General features: G+C 41.4%; 1 protein-coding gene across 2 annotated transcripts in view; it reads right to left on the reverse strand.

Moving 5' to 3' along the window:
• OSBPL2 (oxysterol binding protein like 2) overlaps positions 1-16,227 on the reverse strand; it is a 65,188-nt gene extending 48,961 nt beyond the window's left edge. Inside the window, exon 1 of one of the 2 annotated variants that reach the window (XM_063459602.1) lies at positions 16,178-16,227. The gene's annotated coding sequence lies outside the window, so the exon portion shown is untranslated. The remainder of the gene's footprint in view (positions 1-16,177) is intronic. The other variant, XM_063459601.1, reaches the window with a different exon arrangement.
• Between the last annotated feature and the right edge of the window lie 1,774 nt (positions 16,228-18,001).

The following is an 18,001-nucleotide window of genomic DNA, read 5'->3' on the forward strand; positions in this document are numbered from 1 at the left end:
ACAAACTCATCGAGGGAACAGCTACGTGCTTTCTGATAAGTAAGAGACACTGCGTGACATGTAATGGTGACACATTAAAAACACACATGTTGTACATAAGCACCTACCTAGGACCAGCCCACGGCATGAGTCACTACAAAGTTGTTTCTGAAATGCACTTTTAGAACAAGAGTTAAAGACAAATTATTTCCAAGCAAGATTTCCCCAGAGGAGGATACAGGATCAGGAAACACAGACTCTGTCCATGTCCGGGGTCTGATGGCTTTATTTTGTTTGCCAAACTATTTTATTTTAAATTTCTAATATTTTAAACTGATGCAGAACATGTACAATAAAGGATGATGACAATAATAATAACAAAACTAAACAGATTAACCCCTTAAGACCGCAGCCAAATGTACAAGTTGTGAACAGAACAAAACGTAAACAAAACCTGGCATTTGCGCTATATGTCTGTCCAACCGTAATTCACCTCTTTCATATTAAATGCACCCCCCCTTATTATATATAATTTTATTCAGGGGAAACAGGGCTTTCATTTAACATCAAATACTTAGGTATGGAACATAATTTTATATAAAAAAAATATTTAAAAAATGGGAGAAAATAAGATTTTTTTTTAAAAAAAATTTAGTTCTACATGACATTTTAACTGTGGATGTCAAAATACTGTTTGCTTTTACTGCAATACAATACACATATTTGTATTCAGCGATGTCTCACGTGTAAAACAGTACCCCCTATGTACAGGTTTTATGGTGTTTTGGGAAGTTACAGGGTCAAATATAGCGTGTTTGAAATTGAAATTCGCCAGATTGGTTACGTTGCCTTTGAGACTGTATAGTAGCCCAGGAATGAAATTTACCCCAGGTATTGCAAATGGGGTATGTCCAGTCTTTTTTAGTAGCCATTTGGTCACAAACACTGGCCAAAGTTAGCATTAGTATTTGTTTGTGTGTGAAAAATGCAACAAACGCCAATTTTGGCCAGTGTTTGTGACTAAGTGGCTACTAAAAAAGACTGGACATACCCCATTTGCAATACCTTGGGTTGTCTACTATTGCAAATAGTATGCCATCATAGGGGTAATTTTCATTCTTGGGCTACCATAGGGTCATAAAGGCAACGTAAGCAATCTGGCGAATTTTAATGTGAAAAAAATGAAACACAAGCCTTATATTTGACGCTGTAATTTTTGAAAACACCATAAAACCTGTACATGAGGGGTACTGTTGTACTCGGGAGACTTCGCTGAACACAAATATTTGTGTTTCAAAACAGTAAAAAGTATTGCAGCAATAATATCGTCCGTGTAAGTGCTGTTTGTGCGTGAAAAATGCAAAAAACGTCACTTTTACTGGCGATATCATCGTTGTAATACATTTTACTGTTTTGAAACACTAATATTTGTGTTCAGCGAAGTCTCCCGAGTAAAACAGTACCCCCCATGTACAGGTTTTATGGTGTCTTGTAAAGTTATAGGGTTAAATATAGTGCTAGCAAATTAAATTCCCTATACTTTCGGCATGGGTTGTCAGGCAGGTCCCGCTAATTGTAATTAATTAGGATATCTAATTATGTAAAATTATTACATAAATATATGTGTAGAATTAATATATATATACGTATATATAATTTTTTTTAAATATATTTAGTGATATATACGTATATATTTATGTATATAGATATATTATTTCGTTCTATGTGTATTTTGATATAAATATATATATATATATTAATATCACAATACAGTTAGAACGAAATAAAACACATCTAAATATTTTTTAATATTTTATTTTTAATTATTTTTTTATTTTATTTTTTTATGTATTTACATATTTTTTATATTATATATAAATATATATAACAATAATTATATATATATTTAATCAGTATCAGTCTACGTGTAATTTGATATTAATATATATATATATATATATATTAATATTAAAATACACCTATACAGTGTACGTGTGTATATATATATATATACTTAGATCATATATATATATATATATATATATATATATATTTTTTTTTTTTTTACACTTTTAACATTATTTAATTTGATTTTCAGCCAGCAGGGGGACCAACTGTCATTACAGTTAGTCCCCCTGCTGGCAATACAGAAGCCAGCTATACCGGCCATGTGATTGTGAGGTCCTCGCAAGGACCTCGCTCTCACATGACCGGGGGGGACCGGAGGAGGAAGATCTGCCGCGGGGGGGCTCCCTGGGAGTCCCCCCCAACCGCGATCGCCGGCGTGGGACCGCCGGCGACCGGGTAAGTAAGGAAAAACCGGAGGGCGTACTATTACGCCCTGCGGCGTTTAGAGCCGCTTTAAAAAGGACGTAATAGTACACCCTCCGGTCTTGAAGGGTTAAAGGTAACTATATACCACACACAACACTAACAGCTAGGACTGCTCGCACACAGCAGGACATCACACTAACAAACAAGGACTGCTCGCACACAGCAGGACATCACACTAACAAACAAGGACTGCTCGCACACAGCAGGACATCACACTAACAAACAAGGACTGGTCGCACACAGCAGGACATCATACTAACAAACAAGGAATGCACGCACACAGCAGGACATCACACTAATAAACAAGGACAGCTCGCCCACAGCAGGAAATCACACTAACAAACAAGGACAGCTCACACACAGCAGGACATCACACTAACAAACAATGACTGCACGCACACAGCAGGACTGGTCACTGACAACAAGGACTGTTTCGCGCACAGCAGGTCTTCCCACTAACAAGGACTGCTCGCACACAGCAGGACATCACACTAACAAGCACAGCTTGCACACCGCAGGACATCACACTAACAAGCACAGCTTGCACACAGCAGGACATCACACTAAGCTGAACAGCACACTAACAAAGACAGCTCGCACACAGCAGGACATCACACTAACAAGGACAGCTCGCACACAGCAGGATAGCACACTAAGCTGAACAGCACACTAACAAAGACAGCTCGCACACAGCAGGACATCACACTAACAAGCACAGCTTGCACACAGCAGGACATCACACTATCAAGGACAGGTCGCACACAGCAAACTTCTGGAATAAAAGGAAATCATGACATGTCACACATGTCATGTGTCCTTAAGGGTTTAAACCCATTACATAGTGTTCTGAGACTCAAAGAATGAAATAAAGGATCACAGCATGATGACCCATTAAAAGGAACACAAACATGTATTCCTGGCCCTATAGTGGTTTTAACCCTATCTAGCCACCCTGGTCCGCTCCCTAAAAATAGTAAAATCATACTTGTATTCAAGTCTGGAGCTGCAGGCTGTCACGACAATGACCCCTACACGCAGAGTGTAATCTAGAAAGTGGCGTATACCGGACCTTAGAATGGCCAGGCTCAGACGCCAAGGAGTAGTCAAAGGAATAGCCAAGAGTCAGGGAAGTACAGAAAGCAGGCACACGAGAATAACCAAGCCAAAATCAGGAAACCAGAGAGTAGAATAGTCAGGAGGAAAAGCCAAGAGTCAAATATCAGTAAATACAACAAAGGATCTCAAGAGCACTAAAGGGAACTATCAAGAACCACAATAGGGCGCTGAACAAATGGAAAAGGTGCCCTTTTATAGTGTGTTGCCTTTCGCTTTAAATCCACGCCCCCAAAAGGTCCAGGAGCATGGCAACGTTGGAATTTACGCATGCGCCGCGTAATGTAAACACTGCAAAAAGCCTGAAGGTAATGATTTTACTCACCAGAACAAATTCAATAAGCTGTAGTTGTTCTGGTGACTACTGTGTCCCTTTAATAAGGCCGGACTGTCAGATCAGAGCTCTTATATTCTGAGTTGTCAGACCCGTGGAGTGCATTTTATACACAGGATTATTATGAAGAGTTTATTTTAGACTGATCACAGTTTTTAGTTTTTATTTACAATCTATACCTAGCTATCTGGTCTACCTAAATCAACCGTAAAAAATTAATTTATCCCCCACGGTATCTTAAGGGTTTATACAACTCTACTGGAGACATGTGTGACAGCACCTCCGCCTGTATGGTATGCCCAATTCTGGGATATGAATAGAATACTGCAAAAAAATATAAGCTTGGTAGAAAACCATTATGAGCTAGGTTAAGAATTGGGGGATTTCTGAATCCAGCACCGAAAAACAACCATTAGCAAGCACCACTTATTGTATATATTTCTATTAATAAAACTACACACAATGACTTTGATAGTAACAGGAGATGTTGTAAAAGGAGAACCTAGGAAAACAAGCAAGCTGTCTGGTTAGGTACTTTGCATGAAATGCCATGCCTGTGCCTTCTCAGAAGGCATCTGTACAATCAATGTTGCTTAATTAATTCACAGGTTTGTATGTAACAAAGAGAGACCAATTACACAAATCAAAATGTAATAACAATAGCAAGTAAGAGAATATATTATGGCCCTAATTTACAAACACACATATCAGAAATTGAATAACTTTATTGACTTTATCCAACTTCCCATATATATTACTCTCTGTGTCATTCACACAGGGACGTTGTCTGAGTAGGTTTAAATGGTGGGAAGTTCACACTGGGAGTACAAACCAATTACTCCACGCAAAAACCATACAATGACCTATAAAGTGTTATTTAGGGAATAAAATAAAACCATATGCTGAAATTAGCCAAACATTTACTGAAAAGACTTCTCAGAACCCACAGACACACAAGTATTCCATACATTCAGACACATATATTATCCCCATTCTAAGAACGTGCAGCGCTGCCGAATATGTTTGCGCTATAAAGTTGGTAACGCAAACTGTAGGCCTATCTCGGCCCGCTGAAAATGGTGAAGTTGGGCCGAGATAGTTTAGTAAATAAACCCTGGAGAGTTCTAGAATGGTAAGGCGGCTCTGAGACCTCAAAACAATGCTATGATAATCACTAGATCACATGCTTTGTGGTTAATTCACTAAAAGTGAGCAGACACCCCACTTGCAAAATTTACATTAAACACAAAGACTTGAAAATAACCCGTAACTGACGTTTTCTTAGTTCAGCCATTTTTTTGTTCAGATTTTAAACGCTTGTTTAGTAAATAATAGGCATTTCCTTCCACATTTCAGCAGTTAAGATAATTGTTTCCATTTTTATCTCCTGCCCTGTGCGATAACGGGATAAGCTCCTCTCCCTGACAGGGTGCGCAGCTATTGGCCTCCCTGTTTAAATCACTGCACCACGCGCTCAGACAGCACAAAAACGCTTGTAATACCCTCTGCAAGTTCCCGAGCAGGCAGATAAAATCCATTATAAAAATACATTATGCTAAAGAGGTAAACTAAAAAAATCCATACAATATAAAGACGCTGTATAATGCTCTGCTGTGAACAGTCTGTATCTGAGAGATTAAATCAACAGGGCCAGTGAGCCAAAGGAGTTAGTAATGGGACAGGTCTTAGCAGAAGGGACGAGGTCTGCCCTGACAGATTGGGCAGAGGGGACGAGGTCTGCCCTGACAGATTGGGCAGAGGGGACGAGGTCTGCCCTGACAGATTGGGCAGAGGGGACGATACCTGCCCTGACAGATTGGGCAGAGGGGACGATACCTGCCCTAAAAGACTGGGCAGAGGGGACGATACCTGCCCTAAAAGACTGGGCAGAGGGGACGATACCTGCCCTAAAAGACTGGGCAGAGGGGACGATACCTGCCATGAAGGATTGGGCAGAGGGGACGATACCTGCCATGAAGGATTGGGCAGAAGGGACAATACCTGCCAAGAAGGATTGGGCAGAGGGTATGATAGCTGCCCTGACACATTGGGCAGTGGGGACACCATTGGACAGACATAACGTAATGGTCGCTGTGTTTGACCATGTCCGATACTTTTAAATATGTGCTGATATCAGATTGACGGACCACAGTGAACTTTAGGGTCTAAGGAAGCCGTAGAAGACAATTTAAATGGCTACTTTGATTGTAGAGGTAGTCTGGACATTAAAGGGGTTTCTAATAGGTCTGATATGTTCCTGAATATGGGTAATCTATTGGTAGTCTAATGCGCATCAATTTCACATCTGGGAGGCGTGCCTGTATAGACACCGAGTCTCGTGAGATACCCAGGAATACCAACTGTTTTGTGGGGCCTTTCGTTTTGTCAGAAGACAATGCCAGAAGCTCAAGGAAGCAGGCTGAAGGGTCAGTGTTAGGACCCGCTTAGGGGGGTCTGCCTTGACGTTGGCAGGTGGGCATTCCCTCCAATGGCCATTGGAGCAACTAAATGACCTCCATTTGTCTAAATATACATAGGGATTAAGGAGAAAGCGCAAGTAACATTTTCTTTTCTTTGGTTTTTACTATATATTGGGGCTGATGTGTGTTGTAGTCCTTGCTGCTTAACCCCTTCAGGACGGAGTCAAAAGTGCACGTTCTGATGAAAACAAAACGTAAACAAAAACTGGAATTTGCGCTATATGTCTGTTTACCCGTAGTTCCCCTCTTTCAAATTATATGCACCCACACTTATTATATATCATTTTGTTCAGGAGGAACAGGGCTTTAATCTATCATTAACTATTCATATATGGAACATAATTTATTATGAATAAAATTTAAAAAAATGTGAGAAAATTAAAAAAGATTTTTTTTAAAATGTGCATTTCCGTCTGACATTTTAACTGTGAATGTCATAACACTGTAATCAGCGATGTCTCACGAGTACAACAGTACCCCCCATTAACAGGTTTTATGTTGTTTTGGAAAGTTACAGGGTCAAATATAGAACATTCCATTTTCAAATTGAAATTTTCCAGATTAGTAATGTTACCTTTGAGACGGTGTGGTAGCCAGGAATGAGCATTACCCCCATAATGGCATAGCATTTGAAAAAGTAGACAAGCCAAGGTATTGAAAGTGGGGTATGTTTAGTCTTTTTTAGTAGCCACTTAGTCACAAACACTGGCCAAAGTTAGCGTTCATATTTGTTTTTGTGTGAAAAAAGCAAAAAACGAATATTTGGCCAGTGTTTGTGACTAAGTGGCTACTAAGAAAGACTGGACATACCCCACTTGCAATACCTCGAGTTGTCTACTTTTGCAAATGGTATGCCATCATGGGGGTAATTCTCATTCCTGGGCTACCATACGCTCTCAAAGGCAACATAACCAATCTGGCAAATTTCAATGTGAAAAAAATGAAATGCAAGCCTTATATGTGACTCTCTAGCTTTCCAAAACACCATAAAACCTGTACATGGGGGGTACTGTTATTCTCGGGAGACTTCACTAAACACAAATATTAGTGTTTTAAAACAGTAAAACATATTACAACAATAATATAGACCATAAAAGTGCCGTTCGCTTGTAAAAAATGCGAAAAACGTCACTTTTACTTAAAATATCATCGTTGTAATACAATTTACCAGTTTGAAACACTAATATTTGAGTTCAGCAAAGTCTCCCGAGTAAAACAGTACCCCCTATGTACAGGTTTTATGGTGTCTTGGAGAGTTACAGGGTCAAATATAGTGCTTGCGAATTAAATTCTCTGCACTTTCTCCCTGTGTTGTCAGGCATGTCAATCAAATTTTAAATTAATCAAATCACATAATTACGTTAAAAGATTATTTAAATATACACGTAGAATTTTAATATATATGCATTTATAGGTATTTAAATTCTACGCGTATACTAATGTAATCTTTTATGTAATTATATGTATTTATCTATATATATATATATATTTGTTTTTTTTGTATTTTATATATAGATAGATATATATAGAATGTCATTCTAAGTGTATTTTGTTTCCGATATATATATATTAATAACAAAATACAGTTAGAATGAAATTACATATGCATATATAATTTATATTAAATTTTGTTTCAATATTTTATTTATTTATTTTATTATTTTATTTATTTATTATTTTAATTATACGTATTTATATATAATATATATATGCACATATTTTATATATACATATATAATATATATATATATATATGTAACATCATTCGAAGTGTATTTTAATATTAATGTACTTATATTAATATTAAAATACACTTTGTATGACGTTACATATATATAATATGTATATATATTATATATTATATATATAAATATATTTATTTTATTTTTACACATGTCTAATTTATTTTTTTTACACCTCCTACCAGCAGGGGGACTGTCTGATATTTCAGACAGACAGTCTCCCTGCTGGCAGATCCACAGCCAGCTATAGGAGGCCATGTGATCGCTCTTTGAGAGCGATCACATGGCCCCCGGGGGCCTCATTTGCCGGAAGGGGACTGCCTGGGCTCTCAGGCAACCCCCCAGAAGAGGATCGCGGCGGAGGTAAGTACACCTCTCTTCTTGGGGGCTTAAGCCGTTACGGCGTACCATGCCGTCGCAACGGCTTTAAAGCCCATTTAATGCGTGACGGCATGGTACGCCATAACGGCGTTAAGGGGTTAAGCGCAGGACTTCTCTTTTTGTATTTGTATTTACTTTGTATCAAACAGCCTGGTTACAATGCTGCTACCCATCCCATGTGTTCCCTATTAAGGGTTAATAAGTAAAGGGGTGTATATAAAAAATACCCCTTTCTGTCTCATTAGAGATATCTTTGCCAGAAGCTCAAGGAAGCAGGCTGAAGGGTCAGTGTTAGGACCCGCTTAGGGGGGTCTGCCTTGACGTTGGCAGGCGGGCATCCCTCCAATGGCCATTGGAGCAACTAAATGACCTCCATTTGTCTAAATATACATAGGGATTAAGGAGAAAGCGCAAGTAACATTTTCTTTTCTTTGGTTTTTACTATATATTGGGGCTGATGTGTGTTGTAGTCCTTGCTGCTTAAGCGCAGGACTTCTCTTTTTGTATTTGAATGGACAATGGCATTTGACCGTATTCAGGAACAGATAGCATAGAGTCTCTACAAAGATGTTGAAAAGTTTGGGCTGCTCCTGGAGAGTCTGGTGGCGAAGTAATAATTATCCCTCCATTTGACGCCATCGATATGCCAGAGTGACGGATGCAGAGGAAGTAATTTGAATGCGTTCGTAATATCCGTCTTACGGAGCCAGGCTTGTTCACCGGCCAGTAGAATAACTTGTATGGCATGATCTGCAGTGGCATAATGGAGAGAAAATTCTTCAGCCGGTATTAATGAATTTAAACTAGGGTTGTGAGAGGAATGAGGTGCGGACAAATTATTATTATTATTATTTCTTTGTCCCCTATCCTGACTGACAGAAGGGGTGGTGGAGGGGTAGGAAGTGAAGGTATGGGATGTAGAGGGGTCTGGTTTCGCAGTGACACAAGTTGGAGGAGTGTGGGGTAGAGGAACAAACCGCACAAGAACAACTGTGTGTCCAACTGAGTGTTGGACTGGGCCAGAGCTGCTGTTGCTTTAGATGACAGTGACTTGTGGTAATCGTAGAAAGCGAAACCCCCATACTTGTGCCCTAGATCCACCACCTTGCGTAAATAGAGGTCGAATTCCTCTTGCCTCTGAGGGTATACAGAGCAGATTACATGTCTGTATAGTCCAAAGCCGAGAACAAATTCGGGGATGGAGAGTTTTTTGTTAAGACGTGGGTCCATTGTTTTCAGGATCACGGAAATATCACTGTAATTAAAAGCTCTATTTTCGGAAATGTCCTGCGAAGCAATAAGGAGAGTGTAGCGAAGAGCTGATTTCCCACAGCTTAACTCCACCAATATATTAAGAGGATGCAGGAACAAGTAGCAAATCCAAGAGAATATTCAGCACAATCAGCAATAAAATCCAATAGTATCCCATCACCTTTCCCAATCACTGGACGACACACAGTATCAGGAGTAGAACTGAAGTTTAATGGTAACATTCCTGCTTTTATGAGATTCTCCCATGCAAGGGAGGGATTCACATCAATTACACATTACACCAATCATATCGTTACCTCCCACACATCTCCTCCCCTTAGCTTGACAGATAATACAATTATAACGCACATACTTTTCCCCACTTTCTAGATGTACCCCAAATATGTGTGATATACCTTTAAATATCCTGATATCACCCAGATCAGACCAGGGGTTCGGGAGTTATAGGAAGGTAAAGTTTTGACCGACCCAATGGGTAAAGATGCCGAAAATAGTTCCATGAGATCAGGCCCTGCGGTCGGTCTCTATTCGTGCCCCAAAAGTCCTGAAAGGCTACACCACAAATAATGGAGTCGGTAACCGGATGAATCCCCTAGTTCATGGGATTCATCCTACCGAACGACGGGCCGTTCGTGGGTTTCTTTCGGTAGTTTCTGCCACCCTGGAGGTCTTAGCAGTGTTCGGCTAGTCGAGTGTCCGTTTTGAGTTCCAGACACTCGACGACCAAACACCACTGTTCGTGGGTTTAAGATGGCCGCCGCCACGTGTTCGGCTACCGAAATGGCGTCCACCCAGGGAATATAGCAGCGTGTTCGTATGAACAAAGGGAATAGGAGAAGCGATCAGGGAGGTAAATTACATGAATATTGTACATCAGGGTGGTCCGGTTGTTCGGTACTTTGTTCGTATACCGAACAAAAGTATAGCCATAGATGGTGCAATGTAAATCTGTGTACTCCAGGCATATGAAAAACCTCTTCAGTGCCAACAATAAATGGAACAGCCAAAAAGGGGTTCCGCTACAGAGAGAGACTAGTTAGAACGTCAGATGTGTTGATAACCGTAGGGATGATTGTTTCTATCTTAGTCATCCTCTCGTTAAACGACTGAAGGGTAGACAAGATACATGACAAGGTGCCTTGAACTTGTACCAAACCGCTGGCATTGGACTCCTGAGAGCTTGTGCCAGGCCTGGGTTTGCTGAACTGGACCGCTAGTAGCTTATAAAGTTCCATTTTAGTAGCTGTGGCCAGGAAAGGAGCATTCCTACGGCGTAGTTCTGCTGCCAGTTTAGGAATGGTCCAGGATCTCAGAGACCCGGGGGTAGCTGGAATGAGAGATTGGTCAAAGCTTGGTTTAACGGGCGTGCTGTGCCTGGAAGGAGTACCCTGGAGAGACATGTTGCCTCCTTGGATTAATTCTTGCGACATCCTATTTAGTAAAACAAATACTATTTTAAAAAACCAATGGTGATATCCCCTATATAGAACTGGCGTGCTAGCTAGTGCCAGTGGCGAAGAACTTAACTGCCCTGTGACAGGTGAATCCCTGCTAATTGCTAAGTGACGAAGAGAGGCTCTACCTATGATTTGGCCCGTGGGGAAATGTGGCCATATATTGGTGTGGCGGGATGTTGGCCTCTCTGTGACAGTATGGAGTAAAAATGCGTATGGCCGGGGCATGTGACACTCTAAACAACCCCTGCAGAAGGGGATATGAGGCAATTTATGTAATGTAGGGCCGTGTGGGCGATAACTCAGCGAGAGGTGGGGAGTTGGCCTCATAAGAACAATAACTTAAACAAAGTAGTAAGGTCAGCTCCTAACCCTTTCAGCCAGTTCTCTATCCCTAGCAGGGCCTTGTCTTATAAGAAGCAACGTAAAAGTAACCATACGTACCAAAATAGGCTGAAAAATAGAAACAGTAGAAAAGCTGGAGGGAGGATGTAGCTGTAAATGACACCTATATGAAAAAAATCAAACAATTAACCTATGAGAAGTGAAGTACTGGATTATAGCTTTGAGTATACAACATAACGTACCCTAAACAGAGCAGATGAGAGTGTACTATAACCAGAGAGGGGTCTGTTATGTGTACCTATAAATAATGAAGATACGTGTGAATAAAAGAAGAAGGCATATATTTTATTCGAAGAGTTTAAGAGAAATTAAGAATGACCTGATAGGTGTTGGAGTAACTCTGTATCTTAGTTTGTCTTAAAGTAAGTAATTGTCAAAGCTGGAAAACAGATAGTACAACAGAAAATCTTTGTAAGAATGTAACGTATTGAGGACCTAACGTGGATCCGATGCAATGACACAAGCCCCTTAACTGAGCACAACGTGTAAACGTAAAAGGCAGTGCGTGGCCTTAATGTACCGGTTTCACGGAATATATGAACGTAAGGAACTGAAAATACCTGAAACAAGATTGCTGGAAGAATACCTCTGTCCTAGGTTTCACTAGCAAAATTGCTAACAATTGATATAGGCACCTAAAATACGAGGTACAAGAGGAGAACAAAATGAGTACCGAGTTTTTTAGGAAATGTCAATGGTTAACCTATCGAGCAAGCGGAATTTATTGTCAATCGTGTGTGACTACTACGTAATAGTATCTGGTGAATCCCAGACAAACTAGAAAAAAGTTTTAATAGACTACATTTAAATGGTGCATGTAAAACCATATGAAAGCATCTGTGAATAGAACCGTGGTTTGGATTTAAAACAATGCAAAGTGCTAATAAGTGAAAAAAATTGTAAAAACATGCAGATAAGACAGTGAGTGGGAAATTAGTGAAGAGCCAGCTATGTTTAACCCCTTAAGGACCAAACTTCTGGAATAAAAGGGAATCATGACGTGTCACACATGTCATGTGTCCTTAAGGGGTTAAGGAACTAAAATCCCTTAATACGTGCAGGGACAACCGAACAGAGATGCCTGCAAGAATTAAGAGACATTTAGCAAATGCTAAACCGAACAGTTAAACTGTACCAAGCATCATGAATTAAACAAACATGCGAACCGTGAATTTATGAGAATGACCAACCAAACAGCTGAAAGCGAAAGATAAAGTGTTAGCGTCTAAGTATTAAACGAATGAGCATATCATTCAAACGACGTACGAACGGGAAAGTACACAAACGTACGGCTTGAATCAAACGAATGAACAGAGTAAGTGAATGAACGGGCTGTATGAATCACAAGGATAATTATACAAAGCTAAATGAACGGTAATAAACGAATGGTACAAGTGTATGCGAACAAAGGGAGCCAATCCCCGCGCTTGGTAAGCCGGAACGTGGGAACATAAAAATGCGGTTAATGGCATTTACTGTCCTGACAGGAAAAGTTGTGAGAGCAACACTACTGTCCTGACAGGAAAAGTTGTGCCGAGCAACACTACAATCCTGACAGGAAACGTTGTGCCGAGCAGCACTACGATCCTGACAGGAAAAGTTGTGCCAAGCAGCAATCAAATCCACAGGAGGGTTTGTGCTGAGCAGCAATCATGCAATTAGGAACCTGGTAATTGCCTTTGGGGTCAAAAGCCAGTTACAGCCAATCAGATCCACAGGAGGGGTATTTAAACCCAAATCTCCTCTTGCTCATTGCCCTGTTGTGGTTTCATTCCTATGGTTATCTGAGACTGCGCTCCTGGTCTTGATTTTCTGGTATTTGACTTTGGCTTTGTTTTGACTTTCCTGATATCTGGTATCCTTGACTTTTGGCTTTCCCTCATCTTTGTGTCTGATTCCGTTTCCCTGACCCCGGCTAGTATTTTGACTATTCTTGGAGACGTTAAGTCTGGCCATTCTAACGTCTGGTTATATGTTATCCTTAGTCCTAGGTGTGACACAGTACTGCGTGCTGGATCAACTTGTAATCCTGACAGCCGGGTCAGAAAACCGGGTCGGAGAAGTCCAGAACTTCGAGCTGAAGCAGTGAAATTTGGCGGGAAAGACCGGAACAGACATGCTGGTTGCCGTGGCAACTTCTCAATCACGCAGGAAACGGCGTAGGTAAGCAGGGGCCTTTTACGTATATAAAAATAAATAAATGGTCATAGTGTATAAAACGTCGACAATGGTCCAGGCAATCACAGGGTCCAATAAACCTGCATTTTTGATTACACATCGAGTGCCTGGACCATTGTCAACTTTCTAAACTGTGAAGTGGGGTTTGGCCTAATTTAGTCCAGTTGAGCTGTGGTAACCAGAGGAATGCGGTGTATAGTATAAAAAGGGTCACAAGCTGTGAAATACATAACATAACGTATTGCCATGTTAGGGTACCAAGGCACACATTCCCAATCATATGCAAACACTGGTTTGTTCACACACAGATAAACAAAAAAGGAATTTCTAACAAGATAAAATGGTGGAAATGAAGACTAACACCTTTCATATCCTGCGTTATGAAGTCATAAGGACACACAGAGGTCACGTAGGATCGAGCTAACCTCCGTCCAGCAGACACCACAAAAAAACGTATATAGAAGGCTATTAATTAGTTTAAACCTCCTTACACAGAGCTTGAAACCAACCAACCGCGTTCAGCATCAAGAAATAACTTCACCTGAATATTATACGCAGCTTTAACACCAAGGATCATTCCATAAAGAATTTTTGAGAACCAACAAGAGAAAAAAACAAAACACATTTTAAAACAAACTAGAAAAATTCTTAAAAAGACAAACATTTTCCCGAATTTATTGTTTAGGTCTAAAAATGGCAAAACCCTCGATACTCCAAAGTAAATATGGATATTAACCCTTGCATCACCAATTACCATCCGGTGTTCCCTTGATATGTGGAGATCACAGTGAGAGGTCACTTTCACAACATGACACAAACCACACAATCATACAACCTGATTAATTGTCCTGCGTTTTCAATCCCTTTATCTACTGAATAGACTAAAAGGAGCTTTAAACATAAATTCACAGGGCAGGATAAAACCAACCAAGTGATCTAAATGTTGAACAAACATCCCAGATTAACATTTCAGAAAGTGACCCCGCCGAAAACTCAAATTCCACCGTTCAGGGATTGTCTGGAGAAAAACAAGATTTTGTTCCACACACACGTTCCTTTCCAAAAGCGGTCAGGGGCCCGTCCATAGCTGACACTGTGCAAGGTGTGTGATTAAATTTTACTGCACCGCAGCCTTTGTGAGAGCTAAATTCCAATCACTAGGAGGATATTGCTGTAACCCACTAACTGCCACATGTGTTGCAGCCTGAAATAATAATAAATAAAAAAAAGAACAAACACAGTAACCTCGTATTCTTATTAATTACAACAGACATAAAAATAGCAGCATCATAATAACGTAAAAAACTAATACTGCTATAGAATAGTACAGTATAGTATACATATTACAGCACAGCACGCGATATCCAGAGGTACTCGGATAGATGACAGGGGGGTATGCGGAGACACCGGATAGATGACAGGGGGGTATGCGGAGACACCGGATAGATGACAGGGGGGTATGCGGAGACACCGGATAGATGACAGGGGGGTATGCGGAGACTCCGGATAGATGACAGGGGGGTATGCGGAGACTCCGGATAGATGACAGGGGGGTATGCGGAGACTCCGGATAGATGACAGGGGGGTATGCGGAGACACCGGATAGATGACAGGGGGGTATGCGGAGACACCGGATAGATGACAGGGGGGTATGCGGAGACACCGGATAGATTACAGGGCGTTGGTGTGACAGTAAATAGCGCGGTATACGGAGGGCATATCGCGTTGTGATAGTAAATAGCGCGGTATTCGGAGAGCATGTCGCGGTGTGATAGTAAATAGCGCGGTATACAGAGGGCATATCGCGGTGTGATAGTAAATAGCGCGGTATACGGAGGGCATGTTGTGGTGTGATAGTAAATAGCGCGGTATACGGAGGGCATGTCGCTGTGTGACAGTAAATAGCGCGGTATACGGAGGGCATGTCGCTGTGTGACAGAAAATAGCGCGGTATACGGAGGGCATGTTGTGGTGTGATAGTAAATAGCGCGGTATACGGAGGGCATGTCGCGGTGTGACAGTAAATAGCGCGGTATACGGAGGGCATGTTGTGGTGTGATAGTAAATAGCGCGGTATACGGAGGGCATGTCGCGGTGTGATAGTAAATAGCGCGGTATACGGAGGGTGTGATAGTAAATAGCGCGGTATACGGAGGGCATGTCGCGGTGTGATAGTAAATAGCGCGGTATACGGAGGGCATGTCGCTGTGTGATAGTAAATAGCGCGGTATACGGAGGGCATGTCGCGGTGTGATAGTAAATAGCGCGGTATACGGAGGGCATGTCGCTGTGTGATAGTAAATAGCGCGGTATACGGAGGGCATGTCGCGGTGTGATAGTAAATAGCGCGGTATACGGAGGGCATGTCGCGGTGTGGCAGTAAATAGCGCGGTATACGGAGGGTGTGATAGTAAATAGCGCGGTATAGTGAGGTGCTGGGTGACATGTCACACGGTTGCTGTCACGATATGAGCTGTCAGCTCCTCCCACTGTTGCGATATTTACCTGCTCGCTGTCTCCACGTCCAGTCTGTCAGTGACACTCAGCCGGAAATGACAATCCAGCCCGCCCGCCCCGCGCCGTCCAATCAGCGCGCAGAGTTTACAGACTGACAGCTGCCGCAGCCAATCAGAGTCCGGAAAGTGCAGAGGCGGGAACACGGTATCAGCAGGTTGGCAACATGTGAGCTGATGTCAGTGTTTTTAACATCGGGAACACGGTACCCGGGGCAGCCAACAGGTGGCAGCAGAGTCTATTGACATCACACAGGGGGGGGCAGTACCATTTATTACATTATACGGGGGGGGGGGGCAGTACCATTTATTACATTATACGGGGGGGGCAGTACCATTTATTACAGTACACGGGTGGGACAGTACCATTCATTACATTATGGGGGGGGAAGTACCATTTATTACATTATACGGGGGGGGCAGTACCATTTATTACATTATACGGGGGGGGCAGTACCATTTATTACATTATACGGGGGGGGGCAGTACCATTTATTACAGTACACGGGTGGGACAGTACCATTCATTACATTATGGGGGGGGCAAGTACCATTTATTACATTACGGGGGGGGGCAGTACCATTTATTACATTATACGGGGGGGCAGTACCATTTATTACATTATACGGGGGGGGGCAGTACCATTTATTACAGTACACGGGTGGGACAGTACCATTCATTACATTATACGGGGGGGAAGTACCATTTATTACATTACACGGGGGGGGGGGTACCATGTATTACATTACACAGGGGGGGCAGTACCATTTATTACATTATAGGGGGGGGCAGTACCATTTATTACATTATACGGGGGGGGCAGTACCATTTATTACAGTACACGGGTGGGACAGTACCATTCATTACATTATGGGGGGGGAAGTACCATTTATTACATTACACAGGGGGGGCAGTACTATTTATTACATTACGGGGGGGGAGTACCATTTATTACATTACACAGGGGGGCAGTACCATTTATTACATTACACGGGGGGAGTACCATTTATTACATTACACAGGGGGGGGCAGTACCATGTATTACATTACACAGGGGGGCAGTACCATTTATTACATTATAGGGGGGCAGTACCATTTATTACATTACACAGGGGGTTGCTGTACCATTTATTACATTAGGGGGGGAAGTACCATTTATTACATTACGGGGGCAGTGCCATTTAATACATGGGGGTGGCTGTACCATTTATTACATTACAGGGGGGGGGCAGTACCATTTATTACATTACGGGGGGAGAAGTACCATTTATTACATTACAGGGTGGGGGAGAAGTACCATTTATTACATTACGGGGGGCAGTACAATTTATTACATTACTGTCACGACTACTAGTGTGGTCCAGCACGCAGAAACTATGTAAACATATACATAGACAAGAAAATAAAAATAAAAGGACAGAGCGTAAACCGGACCTTAGAATGGCCGGACTAATACGCTAGGGACAAATAGAATAGGAAGTACAAGCGCTTATGTATATAGGTCAGTAATCTGGATAATTCCAAAGTTATATATTGTTGTGAGCTGCTATGCCACCGTGCTTATCTTTCTATCAAAGATAGTGGAAGTGGAAGGGATATCCGGTGTAGCGCTCTAATAGTAGTGGATATACAGAAATAATAGAAAGAAATCCTAACTGTACCTTAATAGATTATATACTTTTATGAGTAGTATCACTCTATTCAGGGTAACCTTAAACAAAAAACACAAATATACAGAACATAGTGCAACCTGTATACAAAGTGTAAATACAAAAAGGGAGTGCGTAGATAACTAACTCTCACTTTCAAGAGCTAT

Source organism: Pelobates fuscus, chromosome 6 (genome assembly GCF_036172605.1).
Source record: "Pelobates fuscus isolate aPelFus1 chromosome 6, aPelFus1.pri, whole genome shotgun sequence".
In the NCBI taxonomy this organism is placed as follows: Eukaryota; Metazoa; Chordata; class Amphibia; order Anura; family Pelobatidae; genus Pelobates; species Pelobates fuscus.